The following is a 6,000-nucleotide window of genomic DNA, read 5'->3' as shown; positions in this document are numbered from 1 at the left end:
TAACTACAAATGGCCCTTCGTATGTGGGAGTCCATTTGCCTCTGGGATCACCTTGGGGTAGAATGATACGCTTGATCACCAAGTCGCCAGTTTGATACACCTGTCTCTTGACTCTTTTGTTAAATGCCTGGGTCATGCGCTTCTGATATATCTGTCCATGACAAACAGCCGCAAGTCTCTTCTCATCGATCAAGTTTATCTGATCGAGTCGTGTCTGAATCCATTCATCTTCATCTAAGCCCGCCTCTTTCATGATCCTTAGGGAGGGAATCTGAACTTCCACTGGTAAAACGGCTTCCATTCCATAGACTAAAGAGAAAGGAGTTGCCCCTATCGAAGTGCGTACTGAAGTGCGATAACCGTGAAGGGCAAACGGTAACATCTCATGCCAGTCTTTGTATGTTACCGTCATCTTTTGTATGATCTTCTTGATATTCTTATTAGCAGCTTCTACGGCGCCATTCATCTTTGGCCGGTACGGAGAAGAGTTGTGATGCTTAATTTTGAACTGCGTGCAGAGTTCAGTAATCATCTTGTTGTTCAAATTAGTACCATTATCAGTGATAATTCTTTCAGGGATGCCATATCGACAAATAAGACTATTCTTGATGAACCGTGCCACCACATTCTTGGTGACAGAAGCAAATGAGGCCGCCTCTACCCACTTTGTGAAGTAATCAATAGCGACGAGAATGAAGCGATGTCCATTGGAAGCCGTAGGTTTAATCTCTCCGATCATATCGATGCCCCACATTGCAAATGGCCAAGGAGCTGTCAACACGTTCAATGGAGCAGGAGGCACATGTACTTTGTCCGCATAGATCTGACACTTGTGACAGGTTCTGGAGTGACGGTGGCAATCCGCTTCCATGGTAGACCAATAATACCCTGATCTCAGAATCTTCTTGGCCATTGTATGTCCATTAGAATGAGTCCCAAAAATACCGTCATGCATGTCTTCCATAATCCTTTCTGCTTCCTTTTTATCCACACAGCGAAGCAGAGTCGAATCATGATTACGTTTGTATAACACTCCGTTACTCAGAAAGAATTTAGCGGAGAACTTCCTCAGGAATTTTCTGTCCTTGATGGATGCCCCTTCAGGGTATTCCTGAGCTTCTAAATATCTTCTTACGTCGTGGAACCAAGGTTTCTCCTGTACCTTCTCAGTGTTAAGTCCATAACAGTAAGCTGGTTCATCTGACCGTCCGATGGTAATCATGGGAGCTTCGCTGCCCCATCTGACTCTGAACATAGATGACATGGTAGCTAATGCGTCTGCCAACTGGTTTTCCTCTCGTGGAATATGTTCAAATGTTACCTCTTCAAAATATGGGATTAATGTCATCACCTGCTCTCGATAAGGGATGAGATTTGGATGTTTAGTATCCCATTCCCCGTTGATCTGACTGATTACCAAGGCCGAATCTCCGTACACACTCAAAAACTTGATTCGCCAATCTATAGCAGCTTTGAGTCCAAAAATACATGCTTCATACTCAGCCATATTATTGGTACAATGGAAACATAGTCTAGCCGTGAGAGGTGTATGGTAACCTCCGGGAGAAATGAGTACAACCCCAACACCATGGCCCAATGCATTAGAAGATCCATCAAAGACCATAGTCCATCGGGATCCCCATTCGGGTCCTTCATCTGGTTTAGGTTTTCCATTATCAGTAACAAGCATGACATCCTCATCTGGGAACTCAAAATTCATAGATTGGTAATCGTCCACCGCTTGATGAGCCAAATGATCAGCTAGCACGCTTCCTTTGATTGCTTTCTGGGTAGTGTACTGGATATCGTACTCTGTTAAGATCATCTGCCATCTCGCTATTCTTCCGGAGAGGGCAGGCTTCTCGAACATGTATTTGATGGGATCCATCCTAGAAATCAACAAAGTGGTCTGATTCAACATATACTGTCTTAGTCGGCGAGCAGCCCAGGCCAAAGCACAGCAAGTTCTCTCGAGCAGTGAGTATCTTGTTTCACAGTCGGTAAACTTTTTGCTCAGGTAGTATATGGCATGCTCTTTTCGACCAGACTCGTCATGTTGCCCCAATACGCACCCCATTGAATTTTCTAACACGGTCAAATACATGATTAGAGGTCTTCCTTCAACTGGTGGTATCAGAATCGGAGGTTCCTGGAGATATTTCTTGATTTTGTCAAAAGCTTCTTGACATTCCTCATTCCATATCATCTTTTGATTTTCCTCAGTAGCTTGAAGATGGGTTTGCAAGTAGCGGTCAAGTGGGAGATAAATCGAGCAATGTAGTTCAAGCGTCCCAAGAAACCTCTGACTTCTTTCTCCGTACGGGGAACTGGCATTTCTTGAATAGCCTTCACTTTAGCCGGGTCAACCTCGATTCCTTTACCGCTGACAATAAAGCCCAAGAGTTTACCGGATCTCACTCCAAAAGTGCATTTGTTTGGATTCAATCTCAACTTGTACTTCTTCAACCTCTCGAACAATTTGTATAAGTGATCGAGATGTTCTTCTTCAGCATGAGATCTAGCTATCATGTCGTCCACATATACTTCTATCTCATGATGAATCATATCATGGAACAAAACCACCATGGCACGCTGGTACGTTGCCCCAGCGTTCTTTAGACCAAATGGCATTACTTTATAACAGAACGTGCCCCATTGCGTCACAAACGTAGTCTTCTCCATGTCCTCAGGCGCCATCTTAATCTGGTTGTAACCCGAGAATCCATCCATGAATGAGAATACTTTGTGTTGAGCGGTGTTATCTACCAGAACATCAATGTGCGGGAGCGGAAAGTCGTCTTTGGGACTTGCTTTATTCAGGTCTCGGTAATCTACGCACATTCGCACCTTACCATCCTTCTTTGGCACAGGCACCACATTAGCAACCCATTGAGGATAAGAAGTAACGGCTAGGAAACCGGCATTGAATTGTTTCATAACCTCGGCTTTGATTTTCTCAGACATTTCGGGACGCATGCGGCGAACCTTTTGCTTGACAGGACGGCAGTCTTCCTTCGTAGGCAGCCGATGCACCACTATATTAGTATCCAACCCGGGCATGTCTTCATAAGACCAAGCAAAAACCTCCACATAGTCGTGCAACATCTGGATCAACCTTACTTTCACACCACTTTCCAAATCTGCTCCTATTTTGACTTCTTTTCTGTCTACCTTAGTACCCAGGTTTACGATTTCGAGGGACTCTTCATGCGGCTGTATAGTCCTTTCCTCTTGCAGTAACAATCTGGCAAGCTCTCCAGGGACTTCACAATCTTCCTCACTTCCATCTTCGGCTTGGTAGATCGGATTTTCAAAGTCATAATGAACAGTAGCGGAATTATTATCAATAGGATCCAGAGTGGATACGGATCTGCAATTTGTTACGTGAGTGTGTGTAAGAAAGCATAGTTTGTTCGAAAGACGGCAGGAAAAAATAAAGAGCGCAAATTTGAATGCGAAAAAGTCCATTGATTTATTGAATATGAATATGCTTATGAAATGACAAAACCCTTAACAAATTAGCTATTATGCCCCGGGCGTAGACACAATGCTTTAAGAGGTTCAATTGAAAAATAAAGATTTGCAATACTAAATGGACAATAACAATTACTCCTGACTAAAGGAAATCGGGATAGTGTCTTCAGCCTTCCAATTATTGAGTCCGTCGCCAATTGTTGGGTAGATCCAATTATCCAGGTCGCCATCACTGTCAGCATCTTCTACAGCATTGATTTGATCTTTGACCATCTTTTCAGAGTTGAATCCCAGACCAGCTTTGTCAGACTTGTACGGTACGTTGATCAGTTGACCCCAGCCAGTACAGCCACCACCTTCGACCACAGCTTGAGCATCTTTCAGAGAAATCATAACAGGAGGAGCACGAATAACCTTGGGCACACAGGGAGTTGGCTTAAGGACAGGATCGGGCGGAGAAACCACTTCAAATGACTGAGTTGGAGTCTCGAAGAATTCACCATCCATCTCAACGTATCTGAAGGTATGCACACTATTGACAATGTATTCTTCTTCCCCACACACAGTGACAATCTTACCCTCTATCGGATATCTCAACTTTTGATGGAGAGACGAAGCTACAGCACCTGCCCCATGAATCCAAGGGCGTCCCAGTAAGCAGGAATAGGCAGGACGAATGTTCATTACATGGAAGGTAGTATTGAAGACTTGAGGTCCTATCTTGATAGGGAGGACTACTTCGCCATGGACAACACTCTTCGCACCATCGTAAGCACGTACCACAATATCACTAGGCTTCAATTCAATGCCTTTACAGCCAAGTTTATCGAGCACGACTTGCGGTAGCACATTCAAGGAAGAGCCATTATCAATCAACACATGAGCCAAAGTGATTCCCTTACACTCAATAGAAATATGCAGGGCCTTGTTGTGGTCTTTTCCTGCTGGTGTCAGGTCAGCATTGGAAAAACCTAGGCCGTCGTCAACAGTCAGGTTAGCAACATAGTTTTCGAACTGATCGGCGGAGGTCTCTTGAGGTACATGGGCAGTCTTCAGGAATTTCATCAAAGCATGGGCATGAGATTCAGAGGATAACAACAAGGACAACATCGAGATTTTGGAAGGAGTATGCCCCAACTGTTCTACCACATCGAAATCACTCTTGCGGATGATTTTCAGCATTTCTTCCATTTCTCGTTTGGCAACATCTTCAGTAGTAGCTTCGATCGGTGTCTCTGACTGAGAAGGGTTGACTGGTCCTTTTCCTCGGTTTTCGGGAACCGGAGGTGAGATCTCTGGAGAGAAGATCCTTCCGCTTCGAGTAACTTTACTAGTCCCAACAATGTCATTAGGATTAGCAGAATTGCCAACTTGCTTTACACCATGGATGTAAACATCACCTCCATAATTCCACGGAATAGCTTTGCTTGAGGAATACGGGATCGGGCCAGGTGCAGTAATGATCAGGGGAGCTACTCTGGGCTCAGCAATAATCTTTACAGGTATTCTGGGAGCAGTAATCTTCACTGGAATTTTGGGCCTCGCAATCACAGATATCTCTTCAATAGGGTTTTCTGCCTTAGAAACCCTTTCAAAGAGGATTGTACGATCGTCCATCAGTCGTTGGATACCATTCTTCAACTTCAGATAGTCCTTGGGCCGGAGTATGCAGAGATTGCAATCTTCAGTACAACCTGGAAATAAACCAGCTTGCAATAAATTCCTCTTTATGATCGGGAGAGGAGATGTTAAGTCCGCTACAGTAGTGATGAGAGAACCGTCATCGAGAGCATTAACAGCTTTGTCATGATTAGGCATAGGAGCAGTGATGACATTAGGAGTTTCCGGAGGCTCGAACTCAATTTCTCCAGCTTCGATCATATCCTGAATCTTATTCTTCAATGGCCAGCAATCGTTTGTATCGTGCCCGGGGCTATCGGAGTGATACGCACACCTGGCATTGGGATTATAACGAGAAGAGGAAGTGTTGGGATTTGTAGGAGGATCTCTGAGGGTGATCAAATTTGCCTTTAGCATTCCCTGCAGTGCCTGTGCCAAGGTCATATTGATCCTGGTGAACTGCCTTCTTGGTCTGTCTTGTCTTTGTTGGAAGTTCTGAGATGGCGGTGCTGCGATCGTCACTGCTCCAACGGCGTGGTCACCACTTTTCTTATTAGGATTCTTCTGACCATACACCGCATTCGATTCATTCTTCCCATGGTAGGACTTTTTGCTGCTTGTAGAAGTAGCTGCCTGTAACTTCCCACTCCGAATGCCGCTCTCCACCCGTTCGCCTGTCAGTATAAGTTCAGTGAAACCTGATGAAGAACTCCCCAGTAGGTGGCTGTAGAATGGGCCAGTCAGGGTACCCATGAACAGGTCTACTAATTCTCGGTCAGTCATAGGGGGCTTGACTCTGCCAGCCAAATCTCTCCATTTCTGAGCATACTCTTTGAAGCTTTCTTTAGATCCCATGGCCATGTTCTGCAACTGTAGCCGAGTAGGTGCTAATTCAGAATTGTACTG

The sequence above is a fragment of the Lathyrus oleraceus genome, chromosome 7 (assembly GCF_024323335.1).
Source record: "Lathyrus oleraceus cultivar Zhongwan6 chromosome 7, CAAS_Psat_ZW6_1.0, whole genome shotgun sequence".
NCBI classification, from domain to species: Eukaryota; Viridiplantae; Streptophyta; class Magnoliopsida; order Fabales; family Fabaceae; genus Lathyrus; species Lathyrus oleraceus.
The sequence above is the reverse complement of the archived record's forward strand: the minus strand, read 5'-3'. Positions refer to the sequence as shown.